Source organism: Lathyrus oleraceus, chromosome 4, assembly GCF_024323335.1.
Source record: "Lathyrus oleraceus cultivar Zhongwan6 chromosome 4, CAAS_Psat_ZW6_1.0, whole genome shotgun sequence".
In the NCBI taxonomy this organism is placed as follows: Eukaryota; Viridiplantae; Streptophyta; class Magnoliopsida; order Fabales; family Fabaceae; genus Lathyrus; species Lathyrus oleraceus.
In genome coordinates, this window is record NC_066582.1 from 140,721,314 (window position 1) to 140,731,580 (window position 10,267).

Here is a 10,267-nt window from a genome sequence, read left to right on the forward strand (position 1 = left end):
GAACTTTATTTTATACTACTAAGTACTAACATTCGATTATAATTATGGGTTCGATGAGACATCTCATAAAATGAGGAGTTGCGATATAGAATTATAGATACATTCAAAAAAAATAAGAAAAAATATCATAACAATATTAACATATCTTTGGAGATGTCAAAATATTTTTAGAAAAACAGGAATACAATCAAGACCAATTTTTATAAATTTAAATTTAATTTTTTTAGTTTTATTTTTTAAAATGGTTTTATGATAAATATTCTTAAATAGTAAAAGTATTTTAAACTCATCTTTCTATAAAAACAAAATATTAATCTTGATATCAAATAACATAAATATTTGTTATTAGTATATATATATATATATATATATATATATATATATATATATATATATATATATATATATAATATATATATATATATATATATATAGTTTTTAATAAAATAAAATAAAATAATTTTAAATTTAAAAAGTTATAATTTAAAAAATATATGATAGATTAATGAAACATCTGATATTATATTTTATAAAAATTAAATTAATTTTTAATTTGAATCTTTTAAAAAGATTTGTAACTATTTTTATCAAATTTTATAATACTAAAAAAAAATATGTTAGCACAACTATTGTTTTTTTATGTGCAAGAATGCATATATAATGAATATTGTTTTTTGTGATGTGCAAGAATACATATACAATGAAGATGATGAAATATAACGGTGATATTGAATTGTTCTTTTATTTAATGAAATTAGTATATATATATATATATATATCGGTCTAGCCTGCTATTCAGTATCAATATTGAGAATTTTAATGTGCAAGTTCTATAATGTTTTTGGCCCGTCTAAGGGTATCTTCTGCACCTCAATATGCTTATCCTGGGTCACATTATGCTCCATTTAGGATTTGATTGATCAGATTTCTAACCAAGTGATCAATCCTGGTTTGATGCACTCTGCTCGGAGATTCCCACAAAGTGCTACTTCTCAATTTCAAGCATCTTCGGCTCCCATGCCATACTGCTCACTTCCGTATGTTGTTGCAGTCCAGTATCAACGGTCGTTACAACCTCAACCATAGTATCAACAACCATTTCAAGTTTAACAACAATATCAACAGCCTCCACAGGCTCAAGCTATCTCAAATCAACCACCTGCTCAGAACAACAGAAATCAAGGGCAAAAACAATAGAAACAGAGAAAACCGGGAAGAAGGATTGATCTAATTCCCATACTTCAATGTCATTTACTCCCTCAGTTGCTCATTGGTTCAATATAAGGAAATGGGATCTCCTCCAACACCTCTCCCTCTGGGTTATAATGCAAATGTAAGATGTGAGTTTCACTTTGAGGCACCCGGGCATCAGTTGTGAACTGCAGAGTCTTGAAGTATAAGCTACAAGACTTTATCGACTTAAAAGCTATCATACGGCTTGAATGTATTGTGCAACCTAATGCCTCCGCATGCAGGTATAGTTGTAATACCATGATCAGGGTACATGTAACATCCCGAAATTATATCCAAGATGTTATTAATATTTAGATTATAATTAAATTTTACACCTATTTTTTATTTTTGAATATTTATAAAAATAACTAGAGAAAGTGAATTTAATTAAAATTAAGAAGTCGTTCGAATATTCCTAGCGGAAAGATTCATGTTCGCATTTCTAAACGAGTTTAAAAGTGCCAAGACTTATTGAAATAAAAATAGTGTACCGTCACATTTTATTTATTACATAAAGTACTAATATTTCAGAAAATCTCATTTGTCCTTATGCACGCTTCAAGAAACGTATTCAATAATTCCTTTTTTCTCCCGTACCTAAAATCATAATTGTAAAGGGTCAATTTCCTTATTCAAATTGAATCATACTCACTCTAAGAAAATATCACAAAATAATAATAAAACTTCACTAATTCAAAATATAATTATTAGTTATTTTATCTAAAAGATTATTTCTATTTATATCATACGAAATGCAATATGACCCTGTGTTTACTGTGAAAATTGGTAAACAACCGCTGGTCCTCCCTAGGCCTTAAAACTAAGGGTTACTTGCAGGATCAATCAGTTGATCCTAAGACATGTGCTAGTGTGACAGGGTAACTTATTCAATTCGACAGACTATTAACTTTGTGAGAAACGGCTTCTGACAAAGTATTGAACAAGCACATGTTTTTTCCACACGAAATGATGATGATGTTATAGACTATGGGTGACTCGTGACCGACATCACTATGACATTCAAAAGACGTACACGACGAACACGCTTTTGGTGAATTCTATTATCGTAATAGAATTAGTGTCGACAGCGTAGACGACAATGTAAAATGATAACTCAAACGTAAATGAAACTAAATAAAGTGTTCAACGGGAATAATTGAAAAATAAGGAAGTTGCATTGAAATAAATGTGGTAATTCACGTACATAGCACTCTTAAAAACTCTTGTTTCCTCGTGCTAGGTGAAGCACCGCGAAAAATACAGAGTCGCCACCGGATTTTATTTATTCCAAAGGAAAGGGAAAATAGCGATAAAACCCCGAATGAGAGAAACGGTCTCGCAACCAAGAGCGGATTCGGAAGTCGGTTATGCAAGGGGAAGGTATTAGCACCCCTCACATCCATGGTACTCCATGGGGACCACTTGCTCGTATCAAATGCGTATGGATGTTTATTTATCTGTAAGTTGCTTGCTATTAGGAATGAGATGAGAGATGAGATAGGAGAGAAAATAAGTTTTAAGTTAGTGTGCTCGCCAAGGATTTGGGCCCCTGTGCCTACGTATCCCCATACGTGCAATAGGGAAGTCAGAGCTTCGTAGTTCGGCTAAAAAATGGCGCATTTATTTGGTTATTTTTACTGAACAGTATTGACGTTCGCGCGCTACTGTTCACTTGCTTGTACACTCTGTCATGAGAGCAGAAAGTATTTGCTTGTTTGCGGTAAAGTGGATACGCTTGGTTCGCACTTTAGCAGTTAAACATTACTTGCTCACACGTGGAGGCTTAAGCTTCGTTCACGGTAGAACGGAAGTAACACATCCTTATTGAAAGGTTTTGAAGTGTGCGCTAAGGCAAAAGATGATTTGATTTGTTAGGGTTGATTTTATGCATGGAGACAAGCATTAAACCCTTGGCTAGATACAGTCAACGGTCCAATAACTCGGGAGTTGAAAGGACAACATGGTCCTAACCACTCTTTTTCATCCAAAAAAGAGATTTGAATTATGAAAAGAAGTTTGGCAAGTTTAATCGTTGGAACTTAGAGGGAGACAAGTCTCTAACCCTTGACTAAGTACAGTCAACAATCAAAGTACTTGGGAATCGAGAGGACAATGAAGTCCTAACTATTCTTTTTCTTCCTCATAGCGCCTAGATTTAACTTGTTTGAATGATTAAATGTTTTAAGGGGGAAAGTCAAGTGTCGGGTCCTCAGGCTAGGTACGGCCGACAACCCAATTACTTGAATGTTGTGTACAAACACGTACACCCCATTTGCATTCCAATTTATTATGAAAATGTTTTGAAAAAGAAGCTTGACGTTGAATCAAGTGGTTTGAATTTATTATGAAAGTAGTGAGTGAAGAAAGGAGGTGAGAGATAGAATACGGTTGAGAAGAGAAGGGAGAAGAGATGTGAATAATGTATCTTGGAGTGGATGGAGAATGCTTGATGTTGGATCAAGTATTCACGTTGCAATGGTGTGAGTTTTATTTGGAAAACAACTTGACGTTGGATCAAGTTTCTTTTGTTTCTTTTGAAAAATGCTTTGTTTATCGTTTTGTGTTTTATCTTTGATTATTAACATGCACAGTAAACTAGCTAGAAAGCAATAAATCTAAGTTATTACATGATTAGGAGAGGGGGGACATTTAACCCACAATGGGGGGATGGATTCACACAATACAACACAAAGACATGAGAAGAAAACTACACTTTACAAATTATAAAAATAAAAAGAATAACTTGTAGGATGGTTTGGATCTCTCATTCACATGGCACCACAAAAAAAAATACTATGGTTAGTATGCATTAATAAAATGGAATTAAAATGCTAATTCAAGTGAATGAGAAATGGTATGATGAAATGACATAACGGACATGCTAACACATCGTATCCAATTGAAATATCATTTTCACTTTGGATCGAATAACCACAATCAAAGAAATTGAACAATTAAAATAAACTAAAGGCCACACAATACATGAACATGGAATATGGAATTAAAAGGGAATTAAAATGATTAATCCTAATTAATCCTAAGCATGAACTAAAAGTCAAGAATTATGGAGAAACTCTAATCAAGAATTAATATGGCTAATCGAGTATTTGCTAGGGAGTTTTCTCAAGGTTAACAAATGGATTAACACACAAACAAATCTTAATCATGTTAAAATCTAAATCTACTTAAATTTCTAACATGAAAAAAAATGGACAATTAAATGGATCTTATTATCAATTTTAAAAAAATAAAATCAATCTAAGCATGAATTAGGAATCAAAGTTGATCAAATGAGAAATTAGCAATCTAAATTCAAGAATTGAATCTAATGACTATGATTATACAAATCCAATTGAACGGGAATTTACCTAAGAATCAAAATCTAGTCTAAAGTTTAGTCATCGTAAAATCAATATCCAACTATCTTGATCCACACAAAATCCACAAAATGAAATAATCAAAATCTATTACCTAAAATTCTAATCAAGGCATGGTTAATCAAATGAGTTTTAATTCTGAAAAATTAAGAAGCTAATCCTAATCTAAAAATTGACTAGGACCTACTTTATAATCTAATTACCTACTTAATCCTAATTAACTAATCAATTCTAACTAGGGATTAACTAATTAATCAAAACTGCTAATTCCCAATATCTAGAATCAACCTAATCCTAACATGATAAAAAAAGGGCAGAAACAAGATTAAAATAAATTAAAGTCATTAACATGAATTAATGGGGATTAGAGAGAGGTTAGGCAAGAATGATGGGCCCAGGGTGAATTGATGGAGGGGAGGTGTGAATTGGGGTCGGAAATCCACTTAGGCAAAAAGCCCATTTCTCCGAACACCAAATCTGGATCCATCGTGAACATTGAAGGTTCAGTCCAAAACTTGCTGAAGAAATTCGCTGAAAGCTTCAAACGAAGCGAGCGCACGCTTAGAAACGCATGACACTCATCATCGGCGATGATGAATCTCCCTCGGTGGCACACACCAAGAACCATGTCAGACTTGTTCTTAATCTAACAACAACAACAACCTCACTTGCGCATCGAAGCCATGTTCAAAGCTTAAACAAAACAACGACGAGGTTCTCGAAATCTGGTGGCGAAACTCGAATCAACCAAATCGGGAAAATGAAACCTTGGATCAAGATTGTAATTTAGAAACTCACCTTCGGGCGCCGGCAAATCTCCTCCGACGGCCGCAAGAATCGACCCGATCCAACTCCTACAATCTACATCGTCGTCATTGCTATGTTGGGAAGAACTCGAAGATCCTTGCGTTGGCGATGGAGAGAGAATGGTTGTCTGGTTCGTATGCATCACGTAGAGATGAAGATGAAGGTCGTCCGGACATGGACGAATAAGCTCTCTCTCGATTCTCGTTTCTGATTTTTGTTTCAGATTCCTTCGCTTTTCCGCTTCGATTCCGTTGCTCTTCTTCTTTCTTTTTTTTTTGCAGGTGGTGGATCGTTGTGTTGGAGGTCGTTGTTGGAGATAGAATGGAGTTGTCGTCGATGACGATGGATGACGGTGGATGAGTCGCGGGTGAATCTGGAGTAACCGAAGGTGAAGAAACCGCGCTCAGGTAACCTTCAATCTCAATACTCCTCCCGCCTCCTATTCTTTCTTCTTCTTCTTCAACTTCTTTAGCCTATAGGAGTTATGATGTGGTTATTAATGAGAGGTATGTGAATGACTGTGCTGGTTTCTTGGAGGAGGTTGATCGAAGTTGGAGAAGGTTGTGTAGGGGATGTATGGAGGTTCGCGTGAATGGAAGGTTACAGGTTTGGTTAGGGTGAAGAAGAATTGGTTGAATGGTGATGGAGGTTACAGTTGGAGATGTTGAAGTGTTGAAGATGGAGAAGTATGGTTGAAGGTTGATGAAGGGTTCTGTTAACTGTGATGGAGAGTGAATGGTGAGGAAGATGGCTCGTGGTTGAGAAAGTGAGAGAGGTTGAAGAATTTGTGAATTGTTGAATTATGGGAAAGATGATGGAGAGAGCTTGAATTGAAGATGGAGGATGGTTCTTATAGGAGAGTAAGGTTAAAGAGATGGTTGGTTATTACAGTTGGAAGTAGTTAGATTCAATGACAGTTGGCGACAGATGGAATTGATTAGTCGGTTAGGACGGTTGAGAAATTTGTTATGAAGTTTGGAATTGTTGAGTTGGTTAATCCTTGAAGGGTATTGAAGCTAGAGGAAGATTTTTGAAGGTCAAGTGAAGGAGAGAAAACCCAATTTGGTTCTGTTATGGGAAGAGGTAGAGTTTCGGTTAGGCGGTTGTTGAGGTTTGTTAGAAGAGCCGTTGGAAATTCTGTTATCAATTTTATATTTTTGTTAGAAAATTAGTTACAAACTTCTGTCGTGAAGTTAACCGACTCTGGTGTGTGTTGTTTTCTCTTATGCAGGAAGTTTGAAGCATTGGTTATTGAAGAAGGTCAAAGGGTTATAAAAAAAACGGATTGGTTATAGGGAGGTGGAAGTTAGTTCGTGGAATGAATGCTTTGGCAAGGGATCTCGTTAGCCTATCAATTCTATTCCTGTTCTTTATTTGTTGTTGTTTCTGTTATGTTTTTTTTATTTCTGCAGGTTATGAGCTCGAAAGAGTGTGTTGCGAAACTCTGTAAGCTGGTTTTTAGTAGGAATTGAAGTCACAGTTTATTCAAGGTGAAGCTCTTTGGTTAGCAGGGTGGTGATATCATCTTCCTTCAAAATTAAACTAGCTATATGCTTTAGAGCTTTATCTGCATCAGTAAACACTTCATCATTGTCTAATGATGATGACACGCTCTTCATGTCTTGCGATAGCATCAACGATTTTATTGTTAGCTTGTTAGGTATTTTTGTGATGTATTTTTGTGATGATATCCATTTTGTGCAGGTTGGTTTATTGGACAAAGAAATGGAGGATTAGAAGTCGAATTTCATCTTGTTCGCCATTGAAGAAGTTAGAGGGTGGAGTCCGGTTACGGGTGCCGACGGCTAGAGGAAATTTTTGTTGTTAAGTTTAATGGTGTTATGCTGTTATTAATTATGTTAGTTTGTCAGTGGATTTGGAGACCCTCCCATCATGTCAAATTTGACGGAAAACGGTACTGCATCCAGCACGCGCAGTATTCACGATGGATTTCTATTCCCAAGTGAAATTCTTTTGGCACGTCAAAATGGCCATGGGATGAACGTATGGTTGTATCGTTGTAATGGCTTTATGTTGTAATTGGATGGAAATGTATGGATTTGAAAAGTCTTAAAAGATGGATAATGGAAATTAGATTGAAATGTAATTTGGAACATGGTTTTGTAATTTTTATAGTTTTGGGATTGAATGATTGAATAAAAATGCTTAAAGATTGAATGTAATTGGAAAATTAAATTGGAATTGAAATGGTTTATGAATGGAAATTGAGATTTTTGAGACTTGAAATTGTAATGACTTGAATGGATATGGAATTACTAAAAACTTGAATAGAATGTATGATTATGAATGTATTGAATTGATTAAAATATGAAAAGTGCAATTTGGAAATTGGTTCATGAACATGATTTAAAAGGTGAAAAATGAACATAGTTCAAAGTGGTCTTACAAAATATGAAAATGATTAAAAATGGGTTTTGGTTAGCTAGTTGACTTTGGTCAACTAGTTGACCAAAAAGTCAACAGTTGACCAAAAGTCAACTTAGGTAGAAATATGTATTTTGGGTGAAATGATATGTAATGACTTGTATGGAATGGACTTGAATAATGTCTCGATAAAATGAATGAAAATGGACTTGACAGAATAACACAATGCCCTTAGACCAGATGAAATATGTCATACTATTAGGCTAAATCCAACCAAGCGAATGAACACTCAACCAAGCCAAAGATCCTGACCACCTTGAATGAATGCACCTTGGTCCAAGCATGAAGATCATGAACAAGTAGACTTATGATGAATTGTTGAACAAACCAATGAAGCTCGATGAACGACCTGATGGTTCTCGAACTTGAAGGCGTACCTTCCTTCCATGCCTTGTGTGATAACACTCTTGAATCCCTGATTTTATGTCCTTTCAAATGCAGGTGGAATATGTTATGATATAATGAATATGTAGATGAAATGAATGCTTATCAGGATATGCAAATGCTTAGGGTTAGTGACCTAGATGAACTTGTGAATTGTGGGGTGAATTTTGGGGTATGACAACTGCCCCTATTTAATCTTCTCACACCTGAATGCCTGGATAGTAACAATTTCGGACATTCAAGGTATGAGGGGATTAAATACTAGAATATCGGAAAATTTTCCCACCAAGAACAAATGAAATGTGAAGATAGGTCACAAAGAAATTCTCCACTGAGGTATAGGGTGAACAAGATAGATTTTTTGGGCAAGGCAGCTGCTGGGGATTGAAAAGTTATTTGGTAAGTGGATAGTTATGAAAGGTTAGAGATGCATGACATATGCATGTGCTGATGCAATGTGATTTATTCTTCTTTTTTTTGAACAGGCTCTCTGTTTTTTTTATGAGCAAGCTTTTCATTTTTGTTTTTTATTCCCTTTTTTTTTCAAAACTCTTAGGCAAGCACTGAGAATATTTTCCCGTCGGGAAGAAATGGGTGAAAGATTCTTTGAAACATGGTTTACCAAGTGGAACCTGGACTTTATTTTTGTTTATTTATGACTGGGAAGAAAGAAAGGAAGGGAGGCCAAACACAATTCGCCTTTGTTAAGGAATGGGTTCCGAAGTTGACCTTATCGGAGAGAGGAGAAAAGGGTAAAGGGAGGGGCTCCGAAGTTAACCTTATCGGAAAGAGAAGAAATGGATCCCTAAGTTAACCTTATCGAGGAGAGAAGGAAAATATCCTGAAGTTAACCTTATCAGGGAGAGAAGAGAAGTATCCTGAAGTTAACCTTATCAGGGAGAGAAGAGAAGTATCTTGAAGTTAACCTTATCAGGAAGACAAGAAACAGATCTCGAAGTTAACCTTATCGGGAAGAGAAGAGATGGATCCTGAAGTTAACCTTATCAGGGAGAGAAGAAACGAAGACGGGCTTCCGAAGTTAACCTTATCGGAAAGAGAATGAGTGGATCCTGAAGTTAACCTTATCAGGAAGAGAAGAAATGGATCCCGAAGTTAACATTATCGGGGGAGAAGAGAAGTATCCTGAAGTTAACTTTATCAGGGAGAGAAGAGAAGTACCCTAAAGTTAACCTTATCAGGAAGACAAGAAACGGATCTCGAAGTTAACCTTATCGGGAAGAGAAGAGATGTATCATGAAGTTAACCTTATCAGGGAGAGAAAAAACGGAAAAAGGGGGGTTTCGAAGTTAACCTTATCGGAAAGGGAAGAAAGGTGTCCTGAAGTTAACCTTACCAGGAGGAGAAGAAATGGATCCTGAAGTTGACCTTATCAGGAAGGGAAGAGTGATATCCTGAAGTTAACCTTATCAAGAAGAGAAAAAATGGAAGATGGTTCTGAAGTTGACATTATCGGAAAGAGAAGAAACAGGGCCCGAAGTTAACCTTATCGGGGGGAAAAGGGTAATATCCTGAAGTTAACCTTATCAGGAAGAGAAGAAATGGAAGATGGTTCCGAAGTTAACCTTATCGAAAAGAGAAGAAATGTGTCCTGAAGTTAACCTTATTAGGGAGAGAAGAAACGAAAAGCGGGCTTCCGAAGTTAACCTTATCGGAAAGAGAAGGAGTGGATCCTGAAGTTAACCTTATCAGGAAGAGAAGAAATGGATCCCGAAGTTAACATTATCGGGGAAGAAGAGAAGTTTCCGAAGTTAACCTTATCGGAAAGGGAAGAAAATGGTCCTGAAGTTAACCTTATCAGGAAGAGAAGAAATGACGACATCGTTGGGGAAACATTCCAAAGTTAACCTTATTGGAACTGGAGAAGGACATTGGGGGGTCCCAAAGTTAACCTTATCGGGAAGAGAAGACACGTGAAAGGGAGTTCTGAAGTTAACCTTATCGGAAAGGGAAGAAATGGATCCCGAAGTTAACCTTATTAGGAAGTGAAGAAGATGAATCCT

The 10,267-nt window shown here is 35.8% G+C and overlaps 1 long non-coding RNA gene across 1 annotated transcript; it reads left to right on the forward strand.

Moving 5' to 3' along the window:
* The first annotated feature begins 4,974 nt into the window (after positions 1-4,974).
* On the forward strand, positions 4,975-7,544 carry LOC127074127 (uncharacterized). The gene is made up of 3 exons (XR_007785927.1): positions 4,975-5,824; positions 6,649-6,907; positions 7,122-7,544. It is a non-coding gene; the product is annotated as an uncharacterized LOC127074127 (long non-coding RNA).
* The last annotated feature ends 2,723 nt before the right edge of the window (positions 7,545-10,267 follow it).